Source organism: Mustela nivalis, assembly GCF_964662115.1.
Source record: "Mustela nivalis genome assembly, chromosome: 1".
Taxonomy (NCBI): Eukaryota; Metazoa; Chordata; class Mammalia; order Carnivora; family Mustelidae; genus Mustela; species Mustela nivalis.
Window position 1 is genome coordinate 25,786,545 of NC_139020.1, and position 11,396 is coordinate 25,797,940.

Below are 11,396 nucleotides of genomic sequence, written 5' to 3' on the forward strand. Positions count from 1 at the left end.
GGGTTTAGAACTTGAACATAATTTTGGAGGGGGGAGTACAATGTAACCCATAATAATTGTGTTTGTATTTTTATTCTGTTCAAAATACATTCTAGTTTTCTTTCTACCCTTTTTTTAGCACCATGAATTATTTAGAAGTGTTGAAGTTTTTAAATATTAAAGAGTTTTTCAATGTAAACTTTTTATTTTTGTATGTTGATGATAAATTCTTGTTGCTTTTATAGGTCTGAGAAAATATGTTGACTTCATTTTTCAAAGATTTTTTTCTTTAGGCATAAAATTCTACAGTTTAAAAAATTAATTATTTGAAAGGAGAAAGAGACACAAGCAAGGGTCGGGAGAGGCAGAGGGAGAAGCAGACTCCCTGCTGAGCAGGGGACTCAATCTCAGGACCCTGGGATCATGACCTGAGCTGATGCAGATGCTTAACAGATTGAGCCACCCAGGAGCCTCTATGGTATTTTTTTTCCTTTGACATCTTTTTTTCCCCTCTTAGTACTTTAAATATATTTGCCCCATTGTGTTGCTTCTTGCATTGCATCCACCTAGAAATCTGCTGTCATTTTCAGATCTTTTTGTCTGAATATTACATGTTTAATTTTAGGGGGCTGCTTTTAAGTCTTTGTCTTTATCACTGATTTTAAACAATTTTATTATGATATACCTTGGTGTGGTTTTCTTTGTTTCTTTTTTCTTTTTCTTTCTTTCTTTCTTTCTTCTTCTTCTTTTTTAAAGATTTTTATTTATTTATTTTGAGAGAGAGAGAGACAGAGTGAGAGAGAGCATGAGAGGGGAGGTCAGAGGGAGAAGCAGACTCCCCATGGAGCTGGGAACCCGATGTGGGACTCCGTCCCAGGACTCCGGGACCATGACCTGAGCTGAAGGCAGTTTCTTAACCAACTAAGCCACCCAGGCACCCTCTCTTTCTTTCTTTCTTTTAAAGATTTTATTCATTTATCTGAGAGAGAGCGTGTGTACAAGTGTGCTGGGGGGAGGGGCAACAGGAGAGGGAGAAACAGATTCCCTGCTCAGCCCTGGGCTCTACTTGGGCTCCATCTCAGGATCCTGAGACGCTGACCTGAGCTGAGGCAGACCACTTAACCTACTGAGCCACGAGGACGTCCCTCTTTGTTTCCTGTTCACTGAGTTCTTTGGACTGGAGATTTATAGTTCTCATCATATTTGGAACATTTTAGAGGTTATGTCTTCAAATATTTTTTGCTTTCCCTCCTGGTTCTTTTCTCCATACAAGACTCTAAGTACATATATTTTGGGTTGCTTCAAGTTGTTTCACAGTTCACAGTGATGCTATATATATGTATTGTTTTTTTGGAGGGAGGGAGGTTATTTTGTTTTTCTATCTATGTTTTATTTTGGATAGTTTCTGTTGTTTTCTCTTTAAGTTCACTACTCTTTTTCTCCTTCAGTGTCTAATTACCATTAATCTGATTCAGAGATTTTTTCACCTTGGACAATGTAGTTTTTATTTTTGAAGTTTGATTTGGGCTAAAAAAAAAAATCTTGGAATATATCTATAGTAACATTTCTAATGTACTTGTCTGCTAATTCTAACACCTGTAGCAGCTCTGGTTTAATTTATATTGATTGATTTGTTTTCTCATTTTGAGTCATATTTTTCTATTTTTTGAATGTGTGATATATATTTTTCCAGTTTTATAAAGATATTATTAACTTATGATATAATATTTAAGATAAACAATGTAATTTGATATAGGTATATACTGTAAAGTGATTACTATAATCAAACTAATTAACATATCCATCTCCTCACACAGTTACTTCCCTTTTTTAGATAAGAAATCTTAACAAATTTCAAATATACATTATCATATAACTATAGTCTCCACGCTGTACATTGGATTTCCAGAACTTATTTGTCTTATAGCTAAGAGTTTGTACACTTCGACCAGCATCTCTCCATCTCCCCCACATCCCTAACCCTTGATAACTACCATTTTACTCTCTGCTTCTATGAGTTTGATTATTTTTGATTTCACATATAAGTGAGATCATGCACTATTTGTCTTTCTCTCTCTGGCTTATTTCACTTAGCATAATATCCTTAAGTTTTATCCATTTGTCACAAATGTCAGGATTTTCTTCTGTTTTTAAGGCAGACTATTACACTGTGTAAACATATCACATTTTCTTTAGCCAGTCATCCATTGATGGCTACATAGGTTGCTTCCATAGGTCTACTGTGAGTAATGCTTTAAGGAACACGGTAGTGTAGATATCTTGAGATAATGATTTTATTTCCTTTGATTACACTCAAAGAAATAGGAGTGATGGATCATATAGTAGTTCATTTTTTAATTTTTCTGAGGAAACATTCATACTGTTTTCCATAAAGGCTATACCAATTTTTATAACCATCAGTAGTGTACAAGAGTTCCCTTTCACCACATCCTTACCAACACTTGTTATCTTTTATTATTTTGATAGAAGTCATACTACTGGGTATGAGGTGATATCTCATTATGATTTTGATTTGCATTTTCCTGATATTAAGTCTTCTTATCACACATATACACACACAAATAAGTAGGGTTGGGAGAAACTTTTGGAGGTGATATGCTTATGAGATTAACTAAGGTGATGTCTTCAAGGTTATTTATGCTTGTTTTCAAAATCATAAAGTAGTATTCACTAAATATGTGCAGCTTTTTGTATGTCAGTCATTGCTCAATAAAGTGTTTTAAAAAAATATTAAAAATATTTACTGTAGTTTTAGTAGGGCTTCAGAAAATATTGTAATTAGATACATGTGCTCTATCTACCATATTGAAACAGAGTCAGTGTTAGTCACTGTTAACTATTAGCATTCTTCTAAATATTTTCAGGATAAAGCGGTATCTTCAAATGTACACTTGTAAAACTTAAAATTCAAAGTTAGCTCTTTGTTCCTTTCTCAATTGGAAATAAAGAAAAGTTGGGGTGCCTGGGTGGCTCAGTCTGTTAAGCATCTGCCTTGGGCTTAGGTTATTATCCTGAGGTTCTGGGATTAAGTCCTGCAACAGGCTCTCTGCTCAGTGGGGAGCCTGCTTTTCCCTCTCCTCTTACTCCTCCCGCCCTGCTCATGCTCTAGGTCAAATAAATAAATACAGTACTTTAAAAAAAGAAAACAAAGAAAAGTCATCATCATTGAAAATAGGTTTCTCACTTTCTGGAGAAATCTAATTCTCACATTCTTATGGAACGAAGGCACATTCAAAGAGGATTGATTATTTGGGGGATTTCTTGTGCATTATCATTTTGAAGATAGTTTGGGTTATGGATTTCTTCTATAAGTTATTTGAGAACTCAAAAAATAAAAGAAAAATGTTGAAAATAAATAATGTAGTTCTTTAAACATTAATCTGTAATACCTGGACTTACTCCTTTGTAGGCTCAAATCCCTGCTCAATCAGCTTAGCCCTATTTCATTCCAGGGTAGATACACTGAATACTAGGAAGTTGATCTCTGCCAATGACCTTTCTAGTGTGAGTTTGCAATACTCCCTTCTTTAGTACATCAGTTTCCATGGAATTTTTCTCTTAAAAGCAAGGCTTATCTGTTTGTGCTAACCTGGATAAAATGTTCTCATCATTATTTTGTAGGGTTGTTTACATTTTCCAGTACCAGTCTGATCAAGTTTACAAAGTTTTGACATTCTTTTTAGAGAAATTCCTTAATAAAGGAAACCAGTGTTGTATTACAAACTCTACATTTTATTAAATATCTCCTTTCTTCTGATTCAGCTGCAGTCAAACAAAATAAGATTGCTCTTAAGAGTTGGAGAGATTAGAATGGTGGGAATTTGTAACTCTTAAAAGTTCTATCAGTTGGGCGCCTGGGCGGCTCAGTCATTAAGCATCTGCCTTCGGCTCAGGTCATGATCCCAGGGTCCTGGAATCTAGCCCTACATAAGGCTCCCTGCTTGAAGGGGAGCCTGCTTCTCTCTCTCCCACTCCCCCTGCTTGTGTTCTCTCTCTCTCTCTCTCTCTCTCTCTCTCTCTCTGTGTGTGTAAAAAAAATAATTAAAATCTTAAAAAAAATCTGTACCAATTGTAGTTGAGTTTTAATTGATCTTATAGGAAGGTGCTCAAACTTTTCCTTTGATGCAAAGTTTCATTTGGAAAGTCAAGACATGCACCAGTGAGCCAAGATGAATTTGTCACATTGTTGTCTGGCAACAGTTTGGCTATTTTTGTTGAAATAATGTTGTTGTTGTTGTTTTTTAACCTATATGGATAGTTTTACTGTGTGTTTCCAAGTACCAAAAAGATAGGCACTTTCAAAGTCCATAATAATATATGCTCACTGTAACAGGTAATTTTTTTCCTTCTAATCTTTACCTTAATTTAGCAGACTAAAACCTCATTTGTTAAGTCATTATTGAGAGAAATAACTTCTCCGTTCTTTGTAAGCCTGCTGTAGGGAAAATGACTTTTTATTTCTTTCTTTAATTAAAATATACAACTGACTTTTCAAAACAAATAAGAATCTAATATAATTTTCTAATCAAAAGGAGGAGCTGCAGGGGAGATTTTACATACAGTTTCTAATACTGTACTCAAAAATAAAAAGCAAATACTATCTTCTTTGGGCACTTATTCCATGAAGCTTTGTGACTGTAAAAGAGTAAATAATCAGAACAAATTAAAAAATAAATGTGGGGTGGAGTTGTTTTTTGAAGCACGGCCATGAGTTTCCTGGCTCAACTGGTGGGAGATGTCAAACAATAAACTGAAATAAATGAACACAAAAACCAAATAAGAACCATAACTTACGCAAGGATGTGTTTTAAGTTTGGGAGAAATAGCTGTTGCTTTGGCTGACGAGGCCCCATTCTGTTTCGCTTCTTAAATGAGAGCTAGTATATTGACATGCACTTCGATGTACATACAGAGTTTTTTCGAAGTGACTCTTCCTAATATTGGGAATTCTTGGCTACTTTCCAGTCTAAGGAGAGGTTAGCCAAAGATGAAGGCTTTATTAAGACCACCCGAAATATCAGATCCCACCCCTCCTCTGAATCTGTGCCACTGTAATACGAATGAGAAATCTTAAAGGGGTGGAGGGTGAAGTGGAGGGCAGATGGAGAGGCAGGGAAAAGGGAGGCAAAAGAAAATGCAGTTTTTCATCAAATAAAATTAAATTCCTTCCTTCTTCTTTCTAAATAGGTGAAGACACAAAGCCATTAAATCAATTCCTTATTAGGACCGATATTTTTTGTTGTTGTGCGTAGCCGGAAGAACACATTGTGATTTTCTGTAATGCTCAGATGTTGCCAACTGCATTGAGTATTTTTGGTATTGCTCAGATTTTGTTTTAAGGCATATACAATATTTTTAGAATGTCCTAGAAGATTAGTTCTATTAGCTCTAAATTTATGTTACAATAGTTTGCATGGCAGGCAACTATAGAAATTCATTGCATGACATCTTGAAGTTTTATGGAAAATCCTCGCTCATTTTAATGAATCTTTTTGTTTAGAGATTTTTGGGTCAAGACACTGGATCCAACGGAGATCCAGCTGAAGCAAATTGCTTTTGAAAGATTCCCACAAATGTTTGTTAGAATCAGGCAAGTGGTTATATACTTATCAGCAAAACACTAACTGTCCTTCCCAAAGTTGTATCAGTTCCTTTCCTGAATGTCTCTTCAAAAAAGTTTTTTTAAAGTTAAATGAGAGCAGCACACTGAACAGAAAATGGTAAGTAGTTTCATGTGCTGTGCAGGAACTCAATTATTTTTTTTAACTAGCCATGAAATGGATGTGAAATGGAGAAATGCATCAGAAAACGTTCCAGGAGATCAAGGCAGATACAATTTAGGAGAAAGAGATTAAAGGAAGCAGTTAGCAGGGCACCTGGGTGGCTCAGTCTGTTAAGAAGCTACCTTTGGCTCAGGTCATGATCCTAGAGTCCTGGGATCAGGTGCTGCATTAGGCCCCCTGCTCAGTGGAGTCTGCTTTTCTCGATGCCTTTCCCCTTGGCTTGTGCTCTCTCTCTCTCTCTCTCTCACTCTCTATCAAATAAATAAAATCTTTTAAAAAGGAAGCAGTTAAGTAAGAGACAATGTGAAGACAGTATGATGAGGCATCCAAAAGAAAAGAACAGTGAAGGGAGGACGGGCATGAAGGGTGAGGATTTGGACGAGAGAGCTGGATAACTGTGCTCTGGGAGACTTGTGAGATCCACTGTTAGTCAAAGAGGGACAGGTAGAAGTTGCAAGACTAATGACAAGAAGAAAGATTGAACAAAATGATTGTGTGGCACATGGTTCTCTTATAACTCTCCGTGTGTGCTCCTAGGCTTTTACCCTGCAACATGCAGTGCAGAGAACTGGCTTATTCACTCCTGTGACTGTTGCTCATTTCATATAAACATTCCCCTAGTGGTTTAAACATTTCTGGAAGCAATTAGATTTCTTAGAAGTAACTCTGTGCTTTCCAGTTAAGATGCTATGAAAAAATGTTGCCAGTCTTAAAAGTCAGACATTTTTTTATTACTGAGAGGATCCTTAAAATTCTCTTGAAGAAATTAGTGTCCATGGACCCAGGATCTTAGAAACTTCTGCATATATATGTCTAAATATCTAGCTATCTAAATAAATAAATACAGAAGTTTTTAGATGCTTCTATTCTGTTATGAATATATACCTACAAAGACTGGCCTGTAGTGCTGTTCATAAATTCATAATTCAACGTTCTGGACTTGGGAAGAAAATCAAGAAAAGTTTTATTCTTTTTTTTTTCAAGCAAAGTTGGTTTGAGTCAGAAATACAAACAACAAACACTTCCAATCTCCATTTCTCAAAATGAAAAGAAAAAAAATCCACTGCTTCAAAGATCTATTACTTTAAATTGTACATCTTACAACTACACAGTAAGTTCAAAATTTTAATCCTCAGTTCATTGACAATGCAAATTATTTGCCAGAATTTGGAAGTCAAACAGGGTGAGAGGGGAGAGCCTTTACATATTCCAGGTTTAATATCTAAGCACCAGATGGAAACAATTCTACAATGAAAGAAAGAAATCTGTTAGGATATTTTAGAGATCTGTTCAGTTCAGCAGCACGTCACTGGTTGTGGAGGCCAATTTCTCAGAGGACTTATTTGAATTGCAGATACTGAAGTAGTGTACTAATTTAACCCAGAAAATGCTGAAATTTGGATTTATTTAAATTTTAATAGTTCTTAGGTCGGTAAAGTACCCATTTTTCTTTCAATAATGACTCTTGTATACGTGAGACAAAGAATTTTGAGACAGATAAGCAGGAAGAGAAGGAATGGTTTTTATTGACATTGTAATACAGTTGAAATAATAAAAATTTTCCTGTTAATATTTACAACTATGACCATTTTAAGGGAATTATAAAATCATCTGTATTTATTTTATGCTACGAAAATCTCTATCCAGAACAGTTTATGGGATTTATTATTGAAGGACTTGAAACAGTTAACAACAATTAAAAATAGCCTATGGATCTTTCAAAGGGTGATTTTTAAATGAATCTGAGCAGAAACAAAGGGCAAAAAAAAAATCTGCTTGGTAAATAATGGATGGCTGAGCTTTGACAGTGAAAGACTGGGGAACTAGTGGGATATTAAGCAATAAATCTCTGAGGGGGCCTTTTTCATATTCATACCTGTGTTTTCTGGCAAAATAAGTGTCAAAATTTGCAGCCATATGACAGCAAAATTATGCATTACATGGTGAATTATAGATTTTGGATGAAATCCAACTCAAATACTTTCATAAGAACTTGACATGATAAACAAAACACATTGCTTTTCCAAACTGCAGCTTGTTTAAAATAAAAAAAAAACAACAAAATATTACTGTTACAATAGATGATCAGAATGTCAATGCTTTTTACCTCCATTCCTAGATTTTGTTTTACGAAAAATCCTGAGAGGACTGTATTTATATACAACGTTCTAAGACCTTAAATGATTAAATTAATGAAAAGCAGGCAGTGAGTGAAAAACTTGTTCATATACTTTGGGTGGGGAGAATAAGGAGATTCTGAGGGGAGCAAAGGGAATAGAATATTCACTCTGATTTGGTCCTACTCTCTGTGCTATATATTTGGACTTTTTTGAACATAGAGATGGAAATAAGGCAAGGGAAATGGAAAGGAGTTTAAAAACAGCAAAGAGGGGGCACCTGGGTGACTCAGAGGGCTAAAGCCTCTGCCTTCAGCTTGGGTCATGATCCCAGGGTCCTGGGATCCAGCCCAGCATCGAGCTTTCTGCTCAGCGGGGAGACTGCTTCCCCCTCTCTCTGTCTTTGCCTGCCTCTCTGCCCATTTGTGATCTGTCTGTCAAATAAATAAAAAATCTTTAAAAAAATATAAACAAACAAACACCCAGCAAAGAGGAACCGAAGAGAAATGTATGAGGGAATAATGGTGAAGAAACTCTTATTCTCTTGATTCATCTACAACATTGAGTTCTTGGTTTCCAGGTAGGGGACATTACTCAGTGTTCATCTTCCAGTGTATCATGTCTTTGAGACAGTTAACCTACCTTCATAGTATCACATTTAGAGAATGGTCTGAGACTAATGGAAAACATGCTTTGTGGTGGTGTGGTTATATTGGAGCAATTTAGAGGGTCAAGAGGAATGATTAAAACTTTCTCATCTGGACTGTACTTACGGTTTGCATACTTTGTGTTTTTAAAAAGGGACAAATTTCTTAATCAATTTGCAGTTTCTCTGAAGACATGGAAACTAAAACTGCAAGAGGACAACTGGTCCACGAATCAAGAAACATGCATTCAGGTCCCACATCTGCAGTGAACTGTGTGAGCTAATCATATCTGTTTTCTTCTTAGCACTGCACTTTTCTAGCCCGTAAAATAGGGAGGTTGGTGTGGATAATTTCTAAAGTCTCTTCAGACTCTGAAAATCGTTGTTTCTATGTTTGCTTTATCCTAAGAACTGAAACATCTGTGCTGTCTGAGTATACAGAATATTAATAAATATGTAATAAATATCTGGCAGAGGCCTGCGAATATTTGAATGCCCTTCCCCTCTTAACAGCTTTTCATATATCTGTTCTCCATTCTGTAGAATTGTAGAAATCTGTGCCTTACAGATTTTACATTTGGAAATCATTAATTGGACAACTCGGTTTATACTACTTGACCTGTTGATTGACTTGATTATTGAACAATCAGTTTTTCTGGAATCATGGAGATATTTTTATAAGGAACTGTGTAAGTGTTTGATGGCTAGGGAATTTTGTTTGCAAAGGCTGATAACATGCAGAGTGTTGAAAACTATGGTATGGGTGATTAAGGTAGGGTTAGTGGAGTTAGATCAATAGTGGCCAGTCTTACATATTGGAGGGAATTTTTTTCCCAGGGAAAAAATTCTTTTCTTTTACACCAAGAACTACTCAACAGTGTGTTCTGGAGGCATGATCCTCATACTGTGAGTTCAGAGTTAGCCCTTAATTCTGATTTTATGTTAAAGTCACTGGGATCTGTTCTTCCTAGTACCCACTTTGTTCTGAATCAGTAGGGTATAAACTTACACGATGGAGTACATCTTATTGATGATCTTTTCCAATTTACTACTTAGAGATGACTACAGCATAGTAAAGTGGTTATTAGAGAGGGCTTAGAATAAAAATATTATATTTCCCAGCTTCTTTGCCTTTTGGCTGATGACTTTGGGCATTCCCCCCCCCCCAGCTTTTATTTATTAAAACCTTTAAAAATAATACTTTGTTAAGGCAGAATTCACATGTAAAACCCATGCTTTAAAGTGTATATTCACAGAGCTGGGCAAGCATCATTACCATTTAATTTCATCATAGCAAAGAGAAAGCCCATGCCTATGGCAGTTCTCTCCATTTTCCCTTACCCTGTAGACTTTCTTTCATGTAGCATCAAGTTTTCAAGGTCATCCATGTTGTAGCATGTGTCAGTATTTCACTCCTTTTTCTTACTGAATAATATTCCATTATGTGAACATGGCCCATTTTATCCATTCATCAGCTTCCTGGTTATCCTGAGTAGCTACTGTAACATTCCTGTGCATTCCTGTAATGCTGTTATGACATTCCTGTTCAAGTTTTTGTGTGAACATGTTTTCAGTTGAGTTGGTGATATGTTTAGGAGTGTAATTGCTGGAACAAATGATAATTTTGTATTTAGTTTTGAGGAATTTCTTAACCATTTTCCAAAGTGACTGTGTAGTTTTAAATTTCTACCAGTGTTGTCTATTCCACAGCCTCACTAACACTTACATTTTTTTTTTCCCTAAAGATTTTAGTTATTTATTTGACAGAGAGACAAAGCGAAAGAGGGAACACAAGCAGAGGGAGTGGGAGAGGGAGAAGCAGGCTTCCTGCTGTGCAGGGAGCCCAAGATGCAGGGCTCAATCCCAGGTCCCTGGGACCCTGACCTGAGCCAAAGGCAGACACTTAGCTACTGAGCTACCCAGGTGCCCCACACTTACTTGTTGTTGTCTGTCTTTTTTATTATAGCCATTCTACTGTGTGTGTGAACTAATAACTTTGTTGTGGTTTTGATTTGCATTTCTCTAATGAGTAATGATGTTATATACCTTTTCCTATTCTTATTTAGCTATTTGTATAAATTCAGAAATATCTTCAAAATATTTTATTTTTAAATTGGGTTAATTATATTTTTGTTATTGACTTATAAGGATTTTTTAAAATATTCTGAGTACAAGTCCCTATTACGTGCATGATTTGCAATTATTTCTCTCATTCAGTGTTTTTTTTTTCTTGGACTTTGAAGCACAAAACATTTTCATTTTGATTAAGTATAATTTATCTATTTTTTTGTTGCCTGTGCTTTTGATGTCACATCTAGAAAATCATTGTCTAACCTAAGGTCACTAAGTTTTACTTCTACATTTATTTCTAAGAGTCTTATTGTTTTAGATTTTACATTTAATTCTGTGATCCATTTTGAGTTAATGTATATATATATATATATGTATATATATATATATATATATATATATATATATATGAGATAGAGTCCAACTGCATCATTATGCATGTAGATATCAGTTGGCTCAGAATTCTTTTTAGAAAGACTATTTTTGGGGCACCTGGGTGGCTTAATCCATTGAGCATTCCACTCTTGATTTTGGCTTGGGTGGTGATCTCTGGGTCATGGGATCTAGCCCTGTGTCTGGCTCTGTCCTCACAGAATCTCCTTGTCCCTCTCCTCCATTCCTTCCCCTGATCATGCTCTCTCTGTGTCTCTCAAATAAATAAATAAATAAAATCTATTTTAAAAAGACACTTTTTTTTTTTTTTTTTTTTGTCAATTGAAATGCTTTGACACCCTTGTGAAAGTCAACTGACTATAAATGGAAAGTGTAAGTTTGGATTTA

The 11,396-nt window shown here is 35.6% G+C and overlaps 1 long non-coding RNA gene across 1 annotated transcript in view; it reads left to right on the forward strand.

Annotated features, from left to right (window-relative positions):
- The window catches only part of LOC309856114, a 50,958-nt gene extending 41,941 nt beyond the window's left edge, over nt 1-9,017 (forward strand). Inside the window, exon 3 of the long non-coding RNA XR_014307067.1 lies at nt 8,728-9,017. This is a non-coding gene — a long non-coding RNA (uncharacterized lncRNA). The remainder of the gene's footprint in view (nt 1-8,727) is intronic.
- The last annotated feature ends 2,379 nt before the right edge of the window (nt 9,018-11,396 follow it).